The sequence below is a fragment of the Macaca nemestrina genome, chromosome 5, assembly GCF_043159975.1.
Source record: "Macaca nemestrina isolate mMacNem1 chromosome 5, mMacNem.hap1, whole genome shotgun sequence".
NCBI classification, from domain to species: domain Eukaryota; kingdom Metazoa; phylum Chordata; class Mammalia; order Primates; family Cercopithecidae; genus Macaca; species Macaca nemestrina.
The window spans coordinates 36,204,307-36,216,663 of record NC_092129.1 but is presented as its reverse complement, the minus strand read 5'-3'; positions in this window follow the sequence as shown (position 1 = coordinate 36,216,663).

Below are 12,357 nucleotides of genomic sequence, written 5' to 3'. Positions count from 1 at the left end.
CCATCCCCATCAAGCTACTAATGACTTTCTTCACAGAAATGGAAAAAACTACTTTAAAGTTCATATGAAACAAAAAAAAAAGCACACATTGCTGTGACAATCGTAAGCCAAACGAACAAAGCTGGAGCCATCATGCGACCTGACTTAAAACTATACTACAAGTCGACAGTAACCAAAACAGCATGGTACTGGTACCAAAACAGAGATATAGACCAATGGAACAGAACAGAGGCCTCAGAAATAATTCCACACATCTACAAGCATCTGATCTTTGACAAACCGGACAAAAACAAAACATGGGGAAAGGATTCCCTATTTAATAAATGGTGCTGGGAAAACTGGCTAGCCATATGTAGAAAACTGAAACTGGATCCCTTCCTTACACCTTATACAAAAATTAATTCAAGATGGATTAAAGACTTAAATGTTAGACCTAAAACCATAAAAACCCTAGAAGAAAATCTAGGCAATACCATTCAGGACATAGGCATAGGCAAGGACTTCATGACTAAAACACCAAAAGCAATGGCAACAAAAGCCAAAATTGACAAATGGGATCTAATTAAACTAAAGAGTTTCTGCAAAGCAAAAGAAAATACCATCAGAGTGAACAGGCAACCTACAGAATGGGAGAAAGTTTTGCAATCTACCCATCTGACAAAGGACAAATATCCAGAATCTACAAAGAACTCAAACAAATTTACAAGAAAAAAACACAAATGATCCCATCAAAAAGTGGGCAAAGGATATGAGCAGACACTTGTCAAAAAAATACATTTATGCAGCCAACAGACACATGAAAAAATGCTCATCATCACTGGTCATCAGAGAAAGGCAAATCAAAACCACAATGAGATACCATCTCACACCAGTTGGAATGGCAATCATTAAAAAGTCAGGAAACAACAGATGCTGGAGAGAATGTGGAGAAATAGGAATGCTTTTATACTGTTGATGGGAGTATAAAGTAGTTCAACCATTGTGGAAGATAGTGTGGCGATTCCTCAAGGAGCTAGAACTAGAAATAACATTTGACCCAGTGATCCCATTACTGGATACATACCTAAAGGATTATAAGTCATGCTGCTATAAAGACACATGCACACTTATGTTTATTGCAGCACTATTCACAATAGCAAAGACTTGGAACCAACCCAATTGTCCATCAGCGATAGACTGCATTAAGAAAATGTGGCACAGAAACACCATGGAATACTATGCAGCCATAAAAAAGGAATGCTACTTTTAAGAAAGACTGGGAAACACAATTGTTTTACGTAATAGGAAGGCACAATGGAATGCTGTGGGGGGATTTTAAATGAGCCAATTCAAAGAATCACTACATTCTTTGTTTTCTATTTGGTTTATATTTATGTAATTTTTAAAGCTTCTATATTTGTTGTTAAACAAAAGTCACTATTACTTCTAGTATTACTGGTAGGAAGATGGAATGTGCAAAATCCAATAATGGGACCCTATATTTAGGGTCTATTTTGAAATTATGTATTTTGACTATTCCTGCAAATAACCAAATTCAGTAATATCATATTGTCTATTTCCCTAAATAGGACCCTGTATTGTACCTTGTTAAAATACAGCATTTTAAACACTGAAGAAGAGATGGACCTCTGAATTATTGTTTTTAATTATTATTTTTCCCAAAGTTTTTTTTACCCCCCCCAAAAAAGAGCTTAAAAACTGTAGTCTCCAGTACCTTGGACTTTAAAATTCACCTTAACTTTTAAAAAAAATCTTACATAATTCAAAATATAGAAGCAGTAACATCATCAAATGAATAATCGCTACAGTTTTCTCACTGGGCTGATTCAATCATTCCCCAGCTCTTTCTTAGCCTCTACCTGGACCATTATGTAGTCTATGACCTTTTACAAAACTTACAGAAGACATTCCAAAATGAGAAAGATTGTTGGCATAACCAAGAAGAAAATTAGAGTAGATGTGGGCTCCTTTTGATATGTTAAATAATTTCCCATATCTTTGCTTTCCAGATCTGACTTCTGCTCAGTAATTTCCATAATAATATCACAGAATGGAGGTAATATTGGGTTTGCAAACACAGTGAACTTCAAAATTATTGCAATAGCTCAAATTTCTACTTCTGAACCCCTTTTGTAACCCTTTCATTCTTTCTTTTAAACAAAGCAAATGTTATCGTCCTTATAACGCCTAAAGGATTGTGCTAGCCTTTTTATATACATTGCTTATTTAACTCTGATTTGAAAACTGCAAGTAATCCAAATGATTGATAACAGAAAAAAAATTTTGACACCATTAAAGGTAATAATTATTGATCTAATCATTTAAATCACCCAGGACTTAAATAGATGTTCAACTGAGCAGAAATACTTGATTTTAAAAACATCCACATCCATATCCAGGTTATAGTGGGATGAAATGAATAACCTACTTATCTCTGTATTTGGTTGCTAGCACAAAACACAGGCACAAAATAAACAATTTAAGGACAGTGAAGTAAAGGGACAATTCACAAAGGTGTGGGCAGAGCTTAATTAAGGAAACCAGTGTGAAATGGAGTATCGCTCAGAGGCTAGTAACTGTGGGTAAGAGAGATCTGTCACCTGCCCAAAGAGGCAGGCGCAAAGTGGTTAGCAGAATCTGGACCAGACAGCTGTAGACAGAGGACTGCATGATAGGAGCTAAGGTCATCTGTAGAAGGATGAAGACAACATGCTGTAGCCTAGCAAGGAGATGGTTGGAGGAATAAATACTCCAACTTCACCTTCCTCCAATCTTTCAATAGTTTGCTGCCACTTTGCATTGGCTGAACTTAACCAGAAACAAAAACAAGAGAGCCCAGTGACCATTAACACAGTCACAGGGCAGAGAGCCAGAGGGGAGAGAGGATCTGCAGGGGAACAAGAAAGGGTAGGCCTTTATTTTTTGCCTGCCTGGCAATTTTTCATAGATGCTCTCTAATTTAAACATCACAAAAATGCCACAAAGTAAAGATTATTTTCTGTATTTACATATGAGAAAACTGATCAAATCTATTACCGTAATTTACCACATCCATGAATGTAAGTCATCACAATAACAGACTGAAGAAAAAAATCTAAGTACATGCAGGAAAAAAGCACTAGAGAAAATTTAATTTCCAGTGATGATGGAATGTTTTAGCAATCTTTTTATAGGTGTAAGGGAACTTTCTTTCTTAAATTAGTAAAGAATATATATTTGTGGGGCTTGTTTTTTTTTTTTAAAGACAGAATCTCACTCTGTCACCCAGGCTGGAGTGCAGTGGCGCTATCTCAGCTCACTGCAACCTCCACCTCCCGGATTCAAGGGATTCTCATGCCTCAGCCTCTTGAGTAGCTGGAACTACAAGCACATGCCACCATGCCCAGCTAATATTATTGTATTTTTAGTAGAGACAGGATTTCATTTTGTTGGCCAAGCGGGTCTCGTACTCCTAGTTAACAAAAGTGTATAATATGTTTCTCAAGTGACCCACTGGCCTCGGCCTTCCAAAGTGCTGGGATTACAGGCATGAGCCACCATGCCCAGTATATATAGTACTATATCTAGTATATATATTATATACAATACATAAGGATTTTTGTGGTTTGAAAGTGTTTTCCAAAATTTATATATTGGAAACTTAATTCCCAATGCAACAGCGTTAGCAGGTGGGGCCTAATGGGAATGGAGGAATGCCATCATATAAAGGGTTTGTGGGAGTGCATTCTCTCTCTTCCACTCTTCTGCCATGTGAGGAGACAACAGTCATCTTCTCTTGTTCTTCTGCTTACACTATGGGAGGACACAGTAAGAATAGCCACACCAGATACTGAAACTTTGATTTTGGACTTCCCAGTCTCTAGAACTATGAGAAATACCTTTTTGTTCTTTGCTTGTGCATTGTCAGTGGGAATGTAAATCAGTAGAGCAACTATGGAAAATAGTATAACGGTTCCTCAAAAAACTAAAAATGGAACTACCATGTGATCCAGCAATCCTACTGCTGGGTATATATCCAATAAAAAAGGAAATCAGTATATCAGAGAGGTATCTTCACTCTTATGATTATTGCAGCACTATTCCCAGTAGCAAAAATGCAGAATCAACGTAAGTATCCATCAACAGATGAGTGGAAAAAGAAAACATGGCATATATACACAATGAAATATTATACAGCCATAAAAAAGAATGAATTCCTGTCATTGGAGACAACAAGGATGGAACTGCAGAACATAATGTTAAGTGGAATAAATAAGACATGAACAAATGTCACATAGTTTCACTCAAATGTGGGAGCTAAAAAAAATTGATCACATGGAGGTAGAGAGCAGAATCATGGTTACCAGAGTCCGGGAAGGTAGGAGGGAGAGGAACATAAAGAGAAGTCGGTCAATGGCTACAAAAATATAGTTAGAAGAACTGAGTTCTAGTGATTGATAGCATAATAGAGTGACTATAGTTAACAAAAGTGTATAATATGTTTCAAAATAGTTAGAAGAAAAGATTTAGAATGTTCCCAACCTAAAGAAAAAATAAGTATTTGAGGTGATGGATATCTCAGTTACCTTGATTTGATAATTACACATTGTATGCATGTATCAAACTATCTCATGTACCCCATAAATATGTACAATTATGTATCAACAACAAAATAAAAAGCAGGCCGGGCGCAGTGGCTCAAGCCTGTAATCCCAGCACTTTGGGAGGCCGAGACGGGCGGATCACGAGGTCGGGAGATCGAGACCATCCTGGTTAACATGGTGAAACCCCGTCTCTACTAAAAAAAAATACAAAAAACTAGCCGGGCGAGGTGGCGGGCGCCTGTAGTCCCAGCTACTCGGGAGGCTGAGGCAGGAGAATGGCGTGAACCCGGGAGGCGGAGCTTGCAGTGAGCTGAGATCCGGCCACTGCACTCCAGCCTGGGTGACAGAGCGAGACTCCGTCTCAAAAAAAATAAAAAATAAAAAATAAAAATAAAAATAAAAATAAAAAGCAAACAAATAAAATTTTTCTTCTTTAAAAATTATCCACTCTATGGCATTTTGTTATTGCTGTATGAAATAGACGAAGACAAAGATTTTTTACAAAAAACAAACATTTTCTTAGACGTTATAGTTGTCTGCATAGAAAGTCCAAGAAAATCTACTGTCCACTTGTGAGACCTAAGGAGAGAATTCAGCAAGACTGATGAATATAAGAACAATATATAAAACTCATCTGCATTTTTACATATCAGCAAAAGAGAGTTAAAAGATGAAGTTTGAAATACAAGGACTTTAGAAATAATCTGAATAAAATACATGCATTACTTGTGGAGAAAATTGTAAATTTTGCTGAAAAATATTAAAGTAGGCAAATAAATAGAGAGAGGTATATGTTCATGTTTGGGTTATCAAAACATAATGGTTCTTTCAGATTAATCTACAAACGCAATGTAATTCCAATAAGAATACCAACAGGATTTGGTAGAGCTTTAAAATTCACCTTAAAATCTACCTTAAAGAAATAGTCAAGTTATACCTGATGTAAATGACGAGTTGATGGGTGCTGACGAGTTGATGGGTGCAGCACAGCAACATGGCACAAGTATACATATGTAACAAACCTGCACGTTATGCACATGTACCCTAGAACTTAAAGTATAATAATAAATAAATAAATAAATAAATAAATAAATAAATAAAAAGAATAAAAAAATACAAAAAAACAGTACTGAATAAGATCAAGACATACCTTACTAGGTAATAAGATTTACAAATCTATAAAAATTAAGCAAATGTGACAAGAAAGGAAAGATAAACAAATGAAAGAAAAGAGATAGCCCAGAGGCAGATTCATATGTATTTGGTTATTGATTATATGGCAGAGGTGGCAGTAATAATCAGTGGGTTTGAGGGGTGCTATGGCAGTTAGTTATCCATATGGAAAAATATGAAATTAGAGCTCACTTCACACCACCAACACAGATACTATCTCTAGGTGTATCATAGACCTACATTTCAACATAAAACTTTAAACATTTTAGAAGAAAATATCATTGTGGCTTTGGGGGTAAGAAAGTTTCTCTTAAATAAGATGTAAAAGTCACATATCATAAAAGAAAAGATTATACATTTGTCTGCATCAAAATTAATGACATTGGCTTAACAAAAAATAACATAAAAAATTAAAAGATAGGGGGACACCCAAGGTGGCCGAATAGGAACAGCTCTAGCCTCCAGCTCCCAGCGTGAGCAACACAGAAGACGGGTGATTTCTGCATTTTCAACTGAGGTACCAGGTTCATCTCACTGGGTCATGTCAGACAGTTGGCGCTGGACCATGGGTGCAGCCTGACCAGCAAGAGTTGAAGCAGGGCGAGGCATCACCTCACCTGGGAAGCACAAGGGGGAAGGGAATTCTTTTTCCTAGCCAAAGGAAATTGAGACACACAACACCTGGAAAATCGGGTAACTCCCACCCTAATACTGTCCTTTACCAAGGGTCTTAGCAAACGGCACAGCAGGAGATTATATCCCACACCTGGCCTGGAGGGTCGCATGCCCACAGGGCCTCCCTCGTTGCTAGCATAGCAGTCTGAGATCTAACTGCAAGGTGGCAGCGAGACTAGGGGAGTGGCGCCCACCATTGCTGAGGCTTAAGTAGGTAAACAAAGCCTCCTGGAAGCTCGAACTGGGTGGAGCCCACCACAGCTCAAGGAGGCCAGCCTGCCTCTGTAGACTCCTCATCTGGGGAAAGGTCATAGCTAAACAAGAAGCAGCAGAAACTTCGACAGAGGGAAATGCCCCTATCTGACAGCTTTGAAGAGAACAGTGGATCTCCCAGCATGGAGGTTGAGATCTGAGAACGGACAGACTGCCTGCTCAAGTGGGTACCTGACCCCTGAGTGGCCTAACTGGGAAACATCCCCCACTAGGTGCAGACCGACACCTCACACCTCACACAGCAGGGTACACCCCTGAGACGAAGCTTCCAGAGCAAGAATCAGACAGCAGCACTCGCTGTTCAGCAATATTCTATCTTCTGCAGCCTCTGCTGCTGATACCCAGGCAAACAGGGTCTGGAGTGGACGTCAAACAAACTCCAACAGACCTACAGCTGAGAGTCCTGATTGTTAGAAGGAAAACTAACAAACAGAAAGGACACCCACACCAAAACCCCATCAGTACATCATCATCATCAAAGACCAAAGGCAGATAAAACCACAAAGATGGGGAAAAAGCAGTGCAGAAAAGCTGGAAATTCAAAAAATCAGAGCTCATCTCCCCCTCCAAAGGAACGCAGCTCATTGCCAGCAACAGAACAAAGCTGGATGGAGAATGACTTTGACGAGTTGAGAGAAGAAGGCTTCAGTCGATCAAACTTGTCAGAGCTAAAGGAAGAACTACGTAACCAGCGCAAAGAAATTAAAAACCTTGAAGAAAGATTTGACGAATGGCTAACTAGAATAACCAATGTAGGGAAGTCCTTAAAAGAACTGATAGAGATGAAAACCATAACATGAGAACTACGTGACAAATGCACAAGCTTCAGTAACCGACTAGATCATCTGGAAGAAAGAGTATCAGCGATTGAAGATCAGATGAATGAAATGAAGCGAGAAGAGAAGTGTAGAGAAAAAAGAGTAAAAAGAAATGAACAAAGCCACCAAGAAATATGGGATTATGTGAAAAGACCAAATCTACGTCTGATTGGTGTGCCTGAAAGTGACGGGGAAAATGGAACCAAGTTGGAAAACACTCTGCAGGATATTATCCAGGAGAACTTCCCCAACCTAGTAAGGCAGGCCAACATTCAAATTCAGGAAATACAGAGAATGCCACAAAGATACTCCTCGAGAAGAGCAACTCCAAGACACATCATTGTCAGATTCACCGAAGTTGAAATGAAGGAAAAAATCTTAAGGGCAGCCAGAGAGAAAGGTCGGGTTACCCACAAAGGGAAGCCCATCAGACTAACAGCAGATCTCTCGGCAGAAACTCTCCAAGCCAGAAGAGAGTGGGGGCCAATATTCAACAGTCTTAAAGAAAAGAATTTTCAACCCAGAATTTCATATCCAGCCAAACTAAGTTTCATAAGTGAAGGAGAAATAAAATCCTTTACAGACAAGCAAATGCTTAGAGATTTTGTCACCACCAGGCCTGCCCTACAAGAGACCCTGAAGGAAGCACTCAACATGGAAAGGAACAACCGGTACCAGCCATTGCAAAAACATGTCAAAATGTACAGACCATCAATGTTAGGAAGAAACTGCATCAACTAACAAGCAAAATAAGGAACATGGACATCCATGTATGGACATGGATGCAGCTGGAAACCACCATTCTCAGCAACCTGTCACAAGAACAGAAAACCAAATACTGCATGTTTTCACTCATAGGTGGGAATTGAACAATGAGATCACTTGGACACAGGAAGGGGAACATCACACACCAGGTCCTATTGTGGGGAGGGGAATGGGGGGAGGGATAGCATTAGGAGATACACCTAACGCAAATGACGAGTTAATGGGTGCAGCACACCAACATGGCACATGTATACATATGTAACAAACCTGCACATTGTGCACATGTACCCTAGAACTTAAAGTATAATAATAATAAAAAAAAAAGGAAGAGGAACAGAATGAGAGGAATGAAAGAAAATAATGTTTGGTTTAAAATAGGAAGAAAACACAGACGTCGAAATTGAAGTATAAAGAGATTATTTAATCTGAATCACTGGAAATAAACAAATGTCCTTCAAAAATGACAGTGTTACCCCAAAAGTATAGATCAGCAAAAGATGAAGTCAAATGTGTAATGATAAAAAGTAAAATTGAAATACAAAAAAAAATTAAAAGATAAGCTATAAACTGGGAAAATATATTTGTAACACATACAACTGACAAATCAATAAGAAAAAGGGTTTATTTTTCTTCCAAGATGGCAGATTAGAGACTTTTACTGTGCCTCATCCACTTGGAAACAGCGAACTATTGTGTAAAGATCAAGACAGTCAGCTTTTATTCAGGAAGGAATATGAGAATTCACCTAAAAATGAAGGACATTTCAGATCCTGGGGAAGAGAAGATTTACAAGCAGACTGCATGATGGCATTCGGCTGATGAGAGTGAGTGAAGCCCAAATCCGTGAGAGAGGCAGAGAGTCTTCCTCTATAATTCACTTTTCTACTAGAGACCCATCCAACCAAGGCCGTGGGAGAGCACTTTATTTTTCCCAAGCCCTGGAGCTAACTTGGGGAGAGGCCAGAAGACAATGAGAGAGAAAGACACCACTTTAAGCTATAGGCATTTTCCCAGACCCAGGACTGACAGGAGGGTGCCATTTTCAATCCAGTCTCTTACAAAGTCACTTATTATTTGGCAACCTGGCAGCAGAGGCCACCACAAGCATTTTCTTCTTTGATCAGAGATTGGAGCACTTGTTCTGGAGTGGAGGAAGAGTCCCCACTGCCAGAATTGAGTGGCAAGTGTGGACTGTACCCCTAACGTATGTGCTTGAACTGGGCTGTCTCCTGTGGCCAGATTGGAGTGGGAGGGGAGTGCAGAAGCTGTGGTTTCTCCTGGGTGGTGTGATTTGAAGCCAGAAAAAACTCTGTGGCTGGCCTTATCTGCATGTGTCATTGCTAGGTGCCCCACGCTCCTCCCTTAGTCAGTTGAAGGAATTTATCCCACGAGTTTCCAGCAACCAGTGGAGGCATGTGGACCCAGCACTGCTTGACTGGGTTTGGAGTGTGAACCACTCCTCCCTTCCCTTGCAAAGAACTTGGTGCAGCAGCACCCACTCCACTTCACAGCTGGGTATATTTCCAGTCACTCAGTGTACCTGCTGGCTGAAATAGGGGCCTGAGTTGCCTCTTCCCGTCCCCACTCCCACCCCCCACTCCCTTGCCAAGATCCTGTTGTAGCAGCAGTTATTCCACTCTGCAGCAGGTACTCCTTTCCTCTCTGGGGGACATATTTCCAGACATTTGGCTCAACCTGGACATATCTCCAGGCATTTGGAGCATCCACTTTTCTAGATTAAGAGTCTAGGTTGCCCCTCCTTTCCTGGGCAGAGAACTTGATGAAATGGAGGTTTCTCCACTCCATGCCCAGGCACATCTATGGTCAATTGGCAGCTGCCTCCCAGACTCCTTTTTAGCCTAGCACTTATGCCTGCCATTAGGGGATGTATAGGCAGGCTTGGCTGGTCTGGCCTTGCCCAGCTTGGTACCTCCAACTGGGGAGTGAGCAGGGAGCTTAGACCACTGTACATTCCACAAAATTGCCCACTGCCTGGGGCAACAGAAGGCATCTCAGGGTAAACAAAGATCAAGCCTATATCTGTGCCAACCTCAATTAGCTCTTATCCATAAGCGCCACCCACTGGCCTAAAGGATGAACTGCACAACTCAATAGAAAATCTGTTGACACAAGCATACAGCACTAGGGAATGAGATAAGCTTCCTGAGACCTCCACCATACCAGCCTCTCAAGAGGCAGTGAGCCTGCTTACATACCAAGTACATTGCTACTACAACCAGCATCTGAGAAATCCACTACACAAAGATTACCTATAACCACAGAACCTAAACAGAGCCTTTGCCACTGAAAGCACCCAGAACCAAACCCAAAGGATGCTACAAAACACACATTACAGCTCAAGGGGGGAGAAGTCCCATTTAAGCAAAAGTAAATTCAGAAATGAGAAGAAGAAAATGCTTATTCAGATGAGAAAGAACCAGAGAAACAATTCTGAAAGTATGAAAAAACGGAGTGTTACAATACTCCCAAAGGACCACAATAATTCTCCTGAAATGGATCCTAATCAAAATGAAATAGTTGAAAGACCAAATGAAGAATTGAAAATATTGAATTTAAAGAAACTCAATGATACCCAAGAAAAAGATAAAAACCAATACAATTAAATTAGAAAAAAACAGTGTAGGACATGAAATAAGAGATATATATTATTAACAAAAACCAAACAGAACTTCTGGAAATAAAGTATATATTGGAGGAATTACAAAATGCAGTTGAAAATTTGAACAGTAGCCTTTACCAAGCAGAAAAAAGACTTTTAGACCTGGAAGACGGTCTTTTGAATTAACCCAGCCAGACAAAAATAATGAAAAAATAACTTAATGATAGTGAACAAAGACTTTGAGATATATGGAACTATGTAAAGGGACTAAGCCTACAAGTTATAGATATTCCAGAAGGAGAAGAAGAAAAAGTAAATAGTATAAAAAATACAGTTGAGGAAACAATTAGGAAAACCTTCCTGGTTTGCTGGATATCTAGTCATTTAGATACATGAAGTTTAGAGAACTCCTGGAAAATACGTTGCAAGAAGAATCTCACTAAGACATATTGTCATCAGACTGTCCAAAGTCAACCTGAAGGAAAAAATCCTGAAAATATCAGACCATCCAAAGTCAACATGAAGGAAAATATCCTGAAAGTGGCAAGAGAGAAGAGTACAATCACCTATAAAGGAAATCTCAGCAGATTAACAGCAAGACTTCTCAGTTGAAACCTTACAAACCATTAGAGACTAGAGTCTTAATTTCATTCTTAAATAAAAGTTATGCCAGCCAAGAATTTTATGTCCTTCTTAACTAAGCTTCGTAAGTGAAGGAGAAATGAAGTCTTTCCCAGACAGACAAACACAAGGAATTCATCACCACTAAACTGGTCTTACAAAAAATGCTCAAAGGAATTCTAAACATGGAAATTAAAGGGTGATACCCTCATAAAAGGAGAAAAGTATACAACTCACATATCTTATAAAGCAATTACACAATCGAGAATTTAAAACAACTAGGTAATAATTAACATTATGACAAGAGCAAAACCTCACATGTCAAATGTAAATGGACTTAAACGTAAATGGAATAAATTTTCCAATTAAAAAAAAATAGGTTGATGGAACAGATTAAAAACAAAATCCAACAATATGCTGCGCAAGAAATCTACCTAACTGGTAAAGATATTTACAAACTCAAAGTAAAGGAGTGGAAAAATATACTTCACACAAATGGAAAACAAAAGTGAGCAGGGATAGCTATACTTAAATCAGACAAAACCAAAACAGACTTTAAATCAACAACAATAACAACAACAAAATAATGTTATTATATAATGATAAAGGGATCAATTCAACAAGAAGAGATAATAATTCTAAATATATATGTACCCAATACCAACACGAGAGCACCCAGATTCTTTAATACTACTAGACCTGAGAAACAAAATAGATGCCAATACAGTAATAATGGAGAACTTCAATACCACACTGGCAGCACTAGACAGATCATCAAGGCAGAAAATCAACAAAGAAATTCTGAACTTAAATCAGATGCGAGACCAAA